Source organism: Hydra vulgaris, chromosome 15, assembly GCF_038396675.1.
Source record: "Hydra vulgaris chromosome 15, alternate assembly HydraT2T_AEP".
Lineage (NCBI taxonomy): Eukaryota > Metazoa > Cnidaria > Hydrozoa > Anthoathecata > Hydridae > Hydra > Hydra vulgaris.
This window is the reverse complement of record NC_088934.1, coordinates 57,312,501-57,327,393: the sequence shown is the minus strand read 5'-3', so window position 1 is coordinate 57,327,393 and position 14,893 is coordinate 57,312,501. Positions and strand designations below refer to the sequence as shown.

At 28.0% G+C, this 14,893-nt stretch overlaps 1 long non-coding RNA gene across 3 annotated transcripts; it reads right to left on the bottom strand.

The window, feature by feature from the left end:
- Window positions 1–511: 511 nt before the first annotated feature.
- On the bottom strand, window positions 512–7,566 carry LOC136091455 (uncharacterized). 3 transcript variants are annotated; one of them, XR_010643995.1, is made up of 4 exons: window positions 7,310–7,566; window positions 6,803–7,005; window positions 3,126–4,955; window positions 512–1,494 (listed from the first exon to the last, which is right to left on the bottom strand). It is a non-coding gene; the product is annotated as an uncharacterized LOC136091455 (long non-coding RNA). The 3 variants fall into 3 exon arrangements; XR_010643993.1 differs by having other exon boundaries at window positions 512–4,955; XR_010643994.1 differs by lacking the exons at window positions 512–1,494; window positions 3,126–4,955 and adding an exon at window positions 4,962–6,343.
- Between the last annotated feature and the right edge of the window lie 7,327 nt (window positions 7,567–14,893).

Genomic DNA, 14,893 nt, shown 5'->3' with positions numbered 1-14,893 from the left:
TGATTGTAAAATTTGTAATTGTTACTTGATTCTACGCAGATAAATAGTAAGGACAGCATTCTGATGTTATCCCAGAAAAAAGAAAAGAAGAGAATTTATTAATTCGTGTCTAGCCTTTTTTTATGCGTTAATTTACCTCCTCAAAGCCGAAAAAGACACTACAATCAAAGAGGCTGCTTTAGTTGTTGTTACAACCCTCTCTCAACTCTATAACTTCGAAACACAAACCATGACGATCAAGATCGCTACGCGGTGAAACAAGTTGAGCGCGGTACTGCCAGGGACGTGGTGGCGATCGAACTCAGAACTTTTTGATTATGAGGCGAGCGTTCTACCACTACACCACTACTGTACTACCGTTGAATAACAACCTAGACGGGTATTATTCGACGATTTTAGCGATTTTAATGTATGCATAGCGCAATAATAATAAAATGTGACCTAAACTTAGTTTACTATTTCTTACTATGAGAATGTTTTAAATACAAACGATATTAAAGAAACGACACACTTCATGCTACACTAAAACTTTATTTGGAAAATAAAATCAATATAATAATATCCTTACACATCAATGAGAAAAATAATATCCTTACACAATATAAATAGCAAAATAAAACAACATGGTTTTTAAGTCCTTTTGAAAAAATTTAACTTGGTTGAAACTTGGGCATTTTCGGAAGAAATTCGATTTTTCCACATGGAATTACAAGCCAACATAGAATAGAAATATAGTATAATATAAATAGTATCATGAAATCACAACGAATAAATAAAATAATTATAAAAATGCCTTTGTGCCAGAAGAGTACTTAATAAATGCATTGAATAATTTATGTCAATAAATTGATTTACAAAATGAACTCTAATTGAAGGATTTGAATTTTTAAATCAAATATATGTTAAAAATGTTAAAACAGCCATATCTTTGATGGGCGGACATAAGAGTATAACTGCAAAAGTGTAAATTTTCAGGAGAGCAAAAAAACATTATTATGAACCCAATTATTTTGCTACAGAAGTCATATTTTGAGAGGGTTATTACTTTTATTCTGTTTGAACCGAATGGTGTAACTATACTGTTAAAACCATTGATGCCGGCATACACAAGTCACATTTTCTCATATAAATCGTTAAATGGTCAAAAATGCAGTTATACTCTTATGTCCGCCCATCAAAGATATATCAACATGCCAGAATAGTCTATACTTTCACAATATTCTATAAAAAATTGATCAAATATCTCATTATAATTAAAAATTACATAGCCATATTTTTAAATACTACTTTTGGTGTAGTTGTAATAGTAGCTATAATCAACTGCAACAAAATGTATGTAAATAAAGAACTGACTTTAATAACTGTACCTATTGACTATATCTTATATCGATAACCCTAGTTGAATAACTGATGACAGTAAGAAAAAAACAACTACAAAGTGAGCAAAACAAATCATCATGCCAATAACAAAATAAAGAACAAACAATAGTTGACCTAAATTAGCCAAATGTATAACTTTAGACATCTATAAGACACTTACAAAAATAAAATAAGTAATGAATTTTTTAAATATTAACTAGAACATAAGGTACATAAACAAATCAACAATAAAAAACAAAAAAAACATATCTATGTATATTGATTGAATTTAAATATTCAAATATGTCATAAAACAAAAACAGTAGAAATAACAGGATATATTCACAACATTGATAGTACTAAAGACACACTGTTTATGACAGTATAACACAGTAATAAAAGGAAACATCTCTAATTTACCATTCTCAATACATTTCAGGTAATGCTACCGCATGTCATTATCTTTTTACATAACTAAACTTAGGTTGATACTGCTACACAAAACCATTGCATTTCTTTCTAAGAAAAAATCACAATCATTTTCATGTGCAACTCTATGCACTAACAATGGCGCATCACCTTTACTTAAACTATTAAAGAGTGAATCATAAAACTAAACACACTACTAATGTAAAACAACATCAGGACACATTACTTAGAAACACCCAATATGATTTTCTAACATTAATCGTTTGCATACAACTGTAACTTTCTGAAAAACCACATGAATTAAAACAACTAAAAATGCAAAAAATCCAGATTTTTTAAACTTGGAAACCCAAACATTTTAGAAAACTGATATAAAAACAAACTTTGTGCTATATCAATCAAGGTATCATCAAGCCAGCAAGGTGAGTCTCTTAAAATATCTAAGGCCTTGTCTTTAGACTGTATTGACAAACTTTCAAGAAAACTTTAGAAAAATTTTGAACTTCGACAGCCCCTTTTTACAACGATACTATCATTAACAAATAGCTTTTTTCAAACCTTTACCGCTACCAGTTTAAACTCTGAACCTTTTTCTCATTGATTGGTTTAAGGAAAATAAGCAGACTTTATCAAATAATCTAAAATTTTAGAGTTTTTTGAAGAGGACCAAAAATCTATAAAATAAAGTAGTTGCATAAATTGTTAATTTTTCAATATATTTACTTCAATTATCAGTAATTGTAATAATATTTTTTTTTCAAGTTTTATTAAGGCAAGAGGTCCAATAAGGTCTAAGGGAAGTTTGTGTACCTATAGCCAGATTTTTTTAGTGCCCAAATGTAAGTCCCCAGACTTGTCTAAAGAAGGCAAAACTGATACGATCACATCTCTATACTAATTATTTTGTATTAGTATAAGTATATTGACTTATACTAATAAAATTCCATCAAGTAAAAGGGTTTGAAAATTAGTGGCCCTAGGTACAATAAGCTTTTTTTAAACTGTACCTAGGGTCACTTTCTGAAAATTAGATTTAAATCCATAATAAATTTACAGTTAATTTGGTCTTAGATTGTTTTCAATAAGTATTTCTAGTAATACTTAATTGCAACTCTTAAATACATAACAAAATTGACTAATAGTTCTGAGCAAAATCGACAAATAAGTCAATGCATAAAATGGAAGTCCCAAAACAACTGTGAGTTTTGAGATGCTGAGACATAGTATAAAATTAACTTCAGAAACATAAAATAATATAAAATATACAATAATAATTAACTCTTAATCATAAATTATATAAAAGTTTAACTTAAATAGTGGGTTATATATACACATACCACAAAGTTGACACTTTTTTATTATAATAATTTATTATTCCATCAGAGACTGCTAAACATCTTCAACAGAGTAATTATAGATTCGCATTTTAATTAAATAATTTAAAAAAATTTTAAAACATGATTATTTTTGTTTTTTGAGTTTATACCTAACGGAAACAAGGCTACTTATATAACGATAGATTTAACCTACCTAACGGAAGCTTTGCGCTGTATCTGCGCAGGCGTTACGCTTGCGCAGAACTGACTGTCTACTTATTTAACGATCTACTTATTTAACGCGACACCGGAGCAAACTGTCCTACTTTTTTGCGGATTATTTTTATTCGGACCACTCGAGCGATGTGTTTTAGCGTTTGTTTAAACGATGGTTTGAGAACTCGCGCATTATTCTGCGGCATAAAGAAAACTTTAACACTTTATATACTAAGCATAATATTATTATAATTAACATAGTAATATTATGCGTCATGTAACTCATACAAATTAACCTGAAGCTTGATAGTCACAAGGTCATTTTTTACCGGTTTAAAAGTTTAAAAAAATTAAAAAAATGTTAACACTGACATGTTTAAATCTTTATATTTCGTTTAAGGTTTAAGTTAAAAACAGTAAAAATTAAAAATTATGTTATTTATGTTATCTTGTTTGAAAGATTCAGAATCAGAGTCGTAACCACAAATTTGATATTAGGGGGCCATAGGGTTCTTTTAAAGGAGGAAGGGGATAAAAAATTGGTTAAAATTATTTTATGTATATGTTTTTCCCTTATAATTATAATTTAAAAATTTTTTGGAGGGGCCAGGGCTCTCCCGATGGTTACGGCTCTGAGAATATATATACATTTATATTATTAGAATGTATATATTCAATATTATAAGAATAATTGATTTTTTTTAAAGTGAAGTTTTTTCAGCTTCTATAGCAACGCCAATAGCAATGGCGATTTCCTGACTTTTAGTAAACTAATTCTTTTATTTAGTACCTAATTGTTTCTGCAATCTTTATATCAATTTATTTAGTACCTAATTAACTTTTGCCACATATATTACTAATATATATATATATATATTTTTTAAATGTGTTTTAAACAGAATTCTTTTTTTTGACCTTGTACAAAACATAAAATTAAAAATGAAAACTTGAAATTTTCATGGTGTACTCTTCTACAATTACTTGATGGACTGTAGCAGAACCACAGTAAACTCATGATAATACTTTAAGTTTTGAACAATTATCTTAAATAAAAAATGGATTTTTTATTTTTGCTTTTTAAATATAAAATATTATATAATACTAACATCAAGAAAGTCTTGTTCTTCTTTTTCATCATTCACTTAATCCATTTTATTTAATTAACTAAAGTAAGTTTTTTTAAAAATTGCATATACCAAACTGGTTGACTTTGTCAACCAAATTATATATTTTGACGAGAAAAACTTAATAATGTAGGTTATTTACGAAAGGTTTAAGTAAATACCAGCTAATAACATTAATGATACAAATAGCAATGATAAAAATAAAACAACTAACTGAAACAATTACAAGAATGATAAGATAATTTTATAATTAAAAAAAAAATCATTGTTTATACAGTACAACATACATATTATAGTAGAGTAAATAAATGTAAATAAATAACGGTACAAAACAGTAATAAGTTATTATCTAACTACAGTTAAATCATATTTTGCAATCTTACCTGAAAATAAAACTAATCCAAACTTTATTGAGTTGAATTCAATTTTTCCTTAGCTGTTCGTGAATGATTAATAAAGTAAACTTAAATTCATGGAAGTTTACTAAAACCATATTTCAACAGTAGACAAACTAAAATAAAATAATGGCAAAGTTAAAATCAATGTAATAATGGAATAAAAAAGAATCATTTTTTAAAATATAACTAATAATAAAAATAAATCAAAAACTTTGAAAAAAGTCTTTGAAACCTTATAACAAAAAACTTCTTCAAACTCCAATCATAAATAAGAATAAATAAATAATGAATCCAAATAAGCAAATAAAGCTCCAGCATAAATAAAATTATAGACAAAATAAGGACAGTTATAAGACAAAATAAATATAAAGAAAAAGAAGAGCAATAACGCTTTAAACTAACGTTACTCTTTAAGTTAGAACTACTTTTTAACCTAATGCTACATTTTAAGTTAATACTACTCTTAATCTTTCTTACTATAATGAAATGTCTTCCTAATTACTTTTATTTATGCTATTATTTATACTTTTTATATCCAGAAGTTAATTGCAAGAATCGCACAAAAAATCATCAAAGCTGCTTTCCGAAATGTTGATCAAACAGTTCAAGTGATATAACTTATTGCATTTCAAATATTTAATCATTTTGCCTTCAGCAGGCATCTGACAAGAACAGTAAAGTAACAAACCAGTAAATGCTTTATACCTTTCCTCAATTATTTTATTCATAAAATGTTGGTTGCTTTCAGGTCTTGTGCTAAAATCAATTAACAATGATTGAGAAGATTCTCCTGCAACTTCTAATTCTATAGGAAGTATGGGCTTCTTTACGAACATTAACTCAAAGGGGCGGTATTTTGTAGACTCTTGCCTTGATGTATTGTATGCAAAAGTACAAGCATCCAAATGAGTATCCCATGTAATATGGCGATCATTGCAAAATTTTACAAGCATTAACTGGATGGTTTGATTTAACCGCTCATCTAAACCATTAGCCTAAAACACAAGATGATTAAATCCAAGATTATAAAACTAGAAAGCTCTTATACACCAACTGAATTCAAATTTTTAAACCTGTGGATGATAGGCTGTGGTAAAATGATATTTCACATTTAACAAAGTCATTAGTTTCTTGTTTATTTGGTTGTAAAACTCTGTGCCTTGGTCAGAGGTAACAACTTTTGGTATACCCATTTGCATGAACAACTGAAATATTCAAAAAAAATTTATATCTTCAAAAATATTATTTAAATGCAATCAGATAATATTATTTAAATTTACCTTATACAATTCTATTGCAACACCACTTGCTAATTTTGATTTTAGGGGAAATGCTGCTACCCACTTTGTGCAATAATCAGAGATAGTAAGAATACATTTATTTATACTAAATCAATTCTAATATGAAACCATGGTGACTGTACTTTAATAGGATGAAGCTCTGGACTAGTTTTTTTGAAATTTTGCATATTTGTGTGCTGACACTGTTCGCAGCTTTTAACCTATGTTATGTGTAACTTGCAAATTACAAACTCTAGCATATGGTATATATTAATGTTCTGATGTCACAAGACTTAAATTTAGAATTATTTAAGAACATACTTTAAAAAAACTTCACATAATACAATATATAATATATGTATATATTATACATTATCGCATTATAAAAAAATAGATACACATTGGTTACAGATATAATAGCAATACTAAAATATGTATCAGGTAGTCATTATACTTATATTCTATAAAAGTGTTATTATTTGTAAAATAGATTAACATTTTGAACAACATAAAGTTTTGAGAACTTGTTTCAAATCTTCTGTCATTCAATTATTAAAACTTTCTTTATATTTTAAAACATAACATGGTATTATATATATATACATATATATATATATATATATATATATATATATATAAATGCCATATTAATATTGATAACAACGATATAATATACATACAGCATAAACTACATCTTTGAAAATTCCTGGCCAAAAAACATTCTGACACCTTGTAAAAAGTTCGTGTTCTACCGAGGTGACCAGCAGTAGGTTCGCTATGTCAAAAATTAACAATTTGTTTTCTTTGCTCATTGCTAAAAAGCACTTCCAACCATATGTCATTCTTTGTCTTGTGATGCAGTTTATCATCCTTCATCCTAAACCTGTAAAGTATAAATAATTATTTATGTATTATTGGAACTGCTTCCAATAATACATAAATAAACTTTTTGTGCTATAATTTTTTTAAATATCCTTGTAAGTATTATTATATGGGAGCAAATTATCTGATAATTATATATTCTATTTGACAAATAGAATATAAAATTATCATATATTCATTTGTCATATCGACTATATTTGTAACTTTCTTAACAGTGTATAAAAGTATATATCAAATTGTAACTATGTTACTAGTAACATAGATACAAAATGATATAATCTATGTATAATGTTTATAATCTATACCTGCTTGCTCTTCGTCGAATAGCCCGCATTTCTTTCGGTATGCAGTCATAGCGATAAACAGATGTAAATATATAGTTACTAACATCAGCAAGCATTCTTTCTTCAGCATTATTCTGTTCATCCATTTTTAAAATTAATTTTTAAAATGATGGTACAAAATCAGCCGCAATTCATAAAATTACACTATTCTCTAGGTCGGACAACTTACTCCAAACTAGGACGTTCTACTCCGGAGTGAAATGTCCGATCGGACAGTTTACTTCATCGGACAGTTTTCTCCGTGACAGGCCACAACGGTCCCTATTATACGTTACCGAGGTATTATTCTATTATTAAAAGCTGTCAAATAAATATTAAAATATTGATCTTTCAACCGTGAAAATAAAACTTGGCCACATAGTTGGTTTTAACGTGTCCGATTTGGAAAGATACTCTGTTAAATATATGATTACATATTAAGGTTTTTTGTTCGCTACCGTGAGATTACCATTAATTCGTTTTCCTTATTTCTTCTGCAGAAATAAGGTTAGCAATATAAAGTAGAAGTCAAAAGTACGCCTCGTTTTCAAAATCGGAACGGTTGCCGTAATTATAGTTTGCGTACTTTTAACTTCTAAAACAAATGTTATATCATTTTATTACCAATCTAGAATAGACGACGCAGGTATAACTCGCACTGTACTTTTGACTTCTATTGTTGGATTTGTACTTTTAATATCGCAAGTATTATAGCTGTACCTTTGACTTCTATTTTATGATTTGTATTTTTAACATCGCTATTTTCGGCAACTGTACTTTTGACTTCTATTTTATGATTCGTATTTTTAGCATCTCTACTTTTGGTAGCTGTACTTTTGACTTCTATTACATAATTTGTACTTTAAAATCGCTAGTTTTATAGCTGTACTTTTGACTTCTATTTTATGATTTGCACTTTTAACATTGCTACTTTTGGTAGCTGTACTTTTAACTAATATTTTATGATTCTTATTTTTAACATCGCTACTTTTGGTAGCTGTACTTTCGACTTCTAAATTATGATTTATACTTTTAATATTGCTACTTTTGGTAGCTGTACTTTTGATTTCTATTTTATAATTATACTTTTAACATCGCTAATTTTGCTGCTGTACTTTCGACTTCTATTTTAAGATTTGTACATTTAACATTGCTACATTTGGTAGTGTACTTTTGACTTCTATTACATGATTTGTACATTTAATATCGCTAGTTTTCTAGCTGTACCTTTGACTTCTATTTTATGATTTGCATTTTTAACATCGCTACTTTTGGTAGCTGTACTTTTGACTTCTATTTTATGATTCGTATTTTTAGCATCTCTACTTTTGACTTCTATTACATAATTTGTATTTTAAAATCGCTAGTTTTATAGCGGTACTTTTGACTTCTATTTTATGATTTGTACTTTTAACATTGCTACTTTTGGTAGCTGTACTTTTAACTTTTATTTTATGATTCGTATTTTTAACATCGCTACTTTTGGTAGCTGTACTTTTGACTTCTATTACATAATTTGTACTTTTAATATCGCTAGTTTTATAGCTGTACTTTTGACTTCTACTTTATGATTTGTACATTTAACATTGCTACATTTGGTAGTGTACTTTTGACTTCTATTACATGATTTGTACATTTAATATCGCTAGTTTTCTAGCTGTACCTTTGACTTCTATTTTATGATTTGCATTTTTAACATCGCTACTTTTGATAGCTGTACTTTTGACTTCTATTTTATGATTCGTATTTTTAGCATCTCTACTTTTGACTTCTATTACATAATTTGTACTTTTAATATCGCTAGTTTTATAGCTGTACTTTTGACATCTATTTTATGATTTGTACATTTAACATTGCTACATTTGGTAGTGTACTTTTGACTTCTATTACATGATTTGTACATTTAATATCGCTAGTTTTATAGCTGTACCTTTGACTTCTATTTTATGATTTGCATTTTTAACATCGCTACTTTTGGTAGCTGTACTTTTGACTTCTATTTTATGATTCGTATTTTTAGCATCTCTACTTTTGACTTCTATTACATAATTTGTATTTTAAAATCGCTAGTTTTATAGCGGTACTTTTGACTTCTATTTTATGATTTGTACTTTTAACATTGCTACTTTTGGTAGCTGTACTTTTAACTTCTATTTTATGATTCGTATTTTTAACATCGCTACTTTTGGTAGCTGTACTTTTGACTTCTATTTTATGATTCGTATATTTAACATCGCTACTTTTGGTAGCTGTACTTTCGACTTCTAAATTATGATTTATACTTTTAATATTGCTACTTTTGGTAGCTGTACTTTTGACTTCTATTTTATAATTATACTTTTAACATCGCTAATTTTGTTGCTGTACTTTCGACTTCTATTTTAAGATTTGTACATTTAACATTGCTACATTTGGTAGTGTACTTTTGACTTCTATTACATGATTTGTACATTTAATATCGCTAGTTTTCTAGCTGTACCTTTGACTTCTATTTTATGATTTGCATTTTTAACATCGCTACTTTTGGTAGCTGTACTTTTGACTTCTATTTTATGATTCGTATTTTTAGCATCTCTACTTTTGACTTCTATTACATAATTTGTACTTTTAATATCGCTAGTTTTATAGCTGTACTTTTGACTTCTATTTTATGATTTGTACATTTAACATTGCTACATTTGGTAGTGTACTTTTGACTTCTATTACATGATTTGTACATTTAATATCGCTAGTTTTCTAGCTGTACCTTTGACTTCTATTTTATGATTTGCATTTTTAACATCGCTACTTTTGGTAGCTGTACTTTTGACTTCTATTTTATGATTCGTATTTTTAGCATCTCTACTTTTGACTTCTATTACATAATTTGTATTTTAAAATCGCTAGTTTTATAGCGGTACTTTTGACTTCTATTTTATGATTTGTACTTTTAACATTGCTACTTTTGGTAGCTGTACTTTTAACTTCTATTTTATGATTCGTATTTTTAACATCGCTACTTTTGGTAGCTGTACTTTTGACTTCTATTTTATGATTCGTATATTTAACATCGCTACTTTTGGTAGCTGTCTTTCGACTTCTAAATTATGATTTATACTTTTAATATTGCTACTTTTGGTAGCTGTACTTTTGACTTCTATTTTATAATTATACTTTTAACATCGCTAATTTTGTTGCTGTACTTTCGACTTCTATTTTAAGATTTGTACATTTAACATTGCTACATTTGGTAGTGTACTTTTGACTTCTATTACATGATTTGTACATTTAATATCGCTAGTTTTCTAGCTGTACCTTTGACTTCTATTTTATGATTTGCATTTTTAACATCGCTACTTTTGGTAGCTGTACTTTTGACTTCTATTTTATGATTCGTATTTTTAGCATCTCTACTTTTGACTTCTATTACATAATTTGTACTTTTAATATCGCTAGTTTTATAGCTGTACTTTTGACTTCTATTTTATGATTTGTACATTTAACATTGCTACATTTGGTAGTGTACTTTTGACTTCTATTACATGATTTGTACATTTAATATCGCTAGTTTTATAGCTGTACCTTTGACTTCTATTTTATGATTTGCATTTTTAACATCGCTACTTTTGGTAGCTGTACTTTTGACTTCTATTTTATGATTCGTATTTTTAGCATCTCTACTTTTGACTTCTATTACATAATTTGTATTTTAAAATCGCTAGTTTTATAGCGGTACTTTTGACTTCTATTTTATGATTTGTACTTTTAACATTGCTACTTTTGGTAGCTGTACTTTTAACTTCTATTTTATGATTCGTATTTTTAACATCGCTACTTTTGGTAGCTGTACTTTTGACTTCTATTTTATGATTCGTATATTTAACATCGCTACTTTTGGTAGCTGTACTTTTAACTTTTATTTTATGATTCGTATTTTTAACATCGCTACTTTTGGTAGCTGTACTTTTGACTTCTATTACATAACTTGTACTTTTAATATCGCTAGTTTTATAGCTGTACTTTTGACTTCTATTTTATGATTTATACTTTTAACATTGCTACTTTTGGTAGCTGTACTTTTAACTTCTATTTTAAATTTTAACATCGCTACTAAAATGACTTAAAGACGCCACTAATCAAGCAGAAATGCGAAATGATGAGAGCTGTTCAAATTATATCGCCCAAAATAACAAATCACTTGAGTATAAAGAAAATTTATATTTTCAACATGACAAATACAATATAGTAAAATAAAATAACACATAACAAATAGCAATAAATAGCTTTGGAATGTTACCAATAAACAAAGTTAGTGTTAAGTTAGTACCATAATAGTATTGAATTCCAGCTCTTTCTCTATTTTGTTGGCTTATGATCAATAAAGTAAATTTGGAATCATCAAAATATACTAAATTAAAACCATATTTCCACAGTAGGCAAACTAAAACAAAATAGTCGAATATTACAAAATGGCAGAACTGAAGAATTAAATACACAAACAAATTAATAAAAAGTTAACTATCAAAGTCTACTTTTTATTAGTAATTCAATATTTGAAGCATTTCAGCAAGCTTCTAACAATAACAGTAATAAGTATTATAATATATATACATAAATAAAAAATAAATATTAAAAAGCATTTTACATAATAATAAAAAACATAATTGAAGCTCATTTATTGCTTGAATAACTTCAATTAGGAATTTTTTTAACATTTCCACTTACCAAAATTATGACAAATATTTATCAAGTTTGAAAAATAAACCATAAAAATATTTTATTTAAAAAAGAAAAGTTTATAGGCCTCAGAGACGATTATAGACTAATAGCAATAGAGAAGCAATATTTATTAAAATATATAGAAACTCTATTAAACATATTATTTTGAATTTACAAGACAACTGACATTATAGTACATAAGGCAAATGATTATCGTACATAAGGCAAATGAGAATCTGATAAAGTTGCGAAGCCAAAATACAAACTCTACATCAATGTAACTATGATGAAGAGTGCAAACTTACATTACAACACTGCAATGTAAAGTTTCAATGCTTAATCCATCTTTAAGATCTAAATTTATAAGTAACAATCACACTACCAATATCTCGGTTAAAATTGAATGTATTCAATTTTAATCAATGAGGATACATACCTGAAAAAGTTGAATTGTTCAAAAACTCAAAATTAAATTTATTCATTTCATTGTGATGACTTGTAAGAATTCTTACAATTTATAATTAATCATGTTAAAAAAGGCTGTTGAAATCAAAAGAAAACTCTGTTTTATTGTAAAGAATAGTATTATTTAATACAATAAATAATCATGAAACTGTACTTGCACAACAATGACAAAACCATGATGATCTACGGTTCTTTAAAAAGAAGACAAAATCTGGAATGTTTTCACACATTCTGTGGAACCACTGTTTACACCCATTACACTGCGCCATTTGTTTATTTTTGTTTTGATTTTCCATGGGATTCCAAGGCATCCTACAATTGCAAAACAGTTCAATTAAAAAGTCTTTTTGAAAGCATCTCTTGCAACTTGCTAACGATTGAGGGAGAAGAGCAGAAACTTTATTAACTTTAATGCAATGTAACATATGTGTCCTCATTTCTGATATAGAAAATGTTACATTATCTGGTTTTGTTTTTGTACTTGCAACATGATATATAAAAGCAATAGCAAAGACACCACAATCCTCTCCATTTGATTGTTGTTGCACTGGTAATACGCAAACAGTTAACTTGTCATATGTGCATTTCATGATGGCACATATCTGTTGTATTATAAAATTAGCAACTTTACCATGAAATAAACTGTCCATCAAGAAAACCTCACCAGGTTTACAACCATATGTTGAAACTGCTACCCAGTGATTACAACCATCATGTAAAACTTGAACAAAGGGTTTATTTATGTAGATACTGAAAGCAAGATTTTGCCCGAGCACAGTGTCTTGAAGGCCATTTACTTCTTTGAATTGTTCTTTTATCATGTTTTGAAAGATATTTATAACATTGTCAGATAGCCATTCATTGTTTAATATATCTGAAAAGTCGCTCTGACTAAGATTTATTTTACTTATGCAGTATCTTTGATCTGTATCTACATTTTCCTCATCACTGAAAATTATTATCGTGTTATCTGCAAATTCTTTTAAGTTTTTGTAGTCTATCAAATTATTATTTATAACTTCAGTTTCTACATTGCTAATTTCCTCTGGTTTCAAGGTTACTTCAATTTTGGAAGCTGCCAATAATTTTTCCTTTTTTTCCCCAACACGTTTATTTTGCGTACTCTTTTTTTTAAGCGCTGGTAGCTTATGATATTTAATGGAGCTTTTCGTTATAGGTATTTTTTTAATTTTATTAGGAAGTAGGGGCAAGCAACTTTCTTTTGGTACATCACTTTTCACACTTGTGATGAGATTGTTTAACTCTTTATATGTACTTTCAAGGAGATCAGTATCATGTTCAATTAAGAAACTCAGACTTCGTAAGTCATTCAAAAGGCTTCTTAGGGATTCACCTGTTATAGACTTCCTTCCTGCATTTTTTATCTTTTGAGTATCAGCCTTTACCAACGTTTCACCCACTTTATTTGTCTCAGTAATAGATGATTTATATTCATTGTAGAAGGTTTCATTGAAATAAGTAGATGTACTGAGTTTATAGATACATCTTTTTATCTTTGCTTTATCAAGATCAAAATCAATATCAATATTTAAATAAGGAGACATTCGGTATAAAAGAGAAACTGATTCCCAATTCCAACAAGGATAATTTTTGAAAATGACAAAGAAATGCTTGCAAGGATAACAAGAGTTTTTCCAATCCATGCAGGTACAACTAGGCATGTTGTCTTCATTTCCAAAATCTACTACATATTTTCGTTCTTTGTTGTCTCTATAATATCGCAATGAGAATTTTCCAGATCCTTCAACTTTAAGTGCTGTTATGTCTAAATTCTCAGCAAGGGATTTCTTTACTAGACAATGCTTCACCATTGGTCGAGGGCGATCAATCATCCAATCATCAACATCATCAGAATAATGCATGTATTTAGAGCTCATTAATCTGTTGTTGTCAATATAGCTACAAAAATAAATAACTTGTTTCATTATAAAATATATATTACAAAATTATTTAACGGCGACATAAATAAAAAATTATTATAAAATTAAAATTTGTCAGAAACAGCTAATTTTATCATACCTTTCATACTTATCAGAAAGAAAACCGTCAATTACTATAGATAACATTCCACTGAGAGAACTATTTCTGTGATTCAAAAGATACTTGTGTTTTAATGTGTTGTGTTGTCGCTCCACACCATTATTTGTATTGCAATTGACCAACAAACGAGTCTGACGATATGCTTTCACCCAACGCTAATAATAAAAAATAATTAGAGTAATTAATAGCTGCCTCCACTGTAGTTGCCTGTATACTCTTTAGAGGTAAAATAAAAAAAACAAAAACTATACAGTTTTCCATTTGCAGGTTTCACTCAGCTTTCAAACCCTCAACAAATAAAAACTTACATGCTTTATTGGTAACCAATATCTTGATAAATAA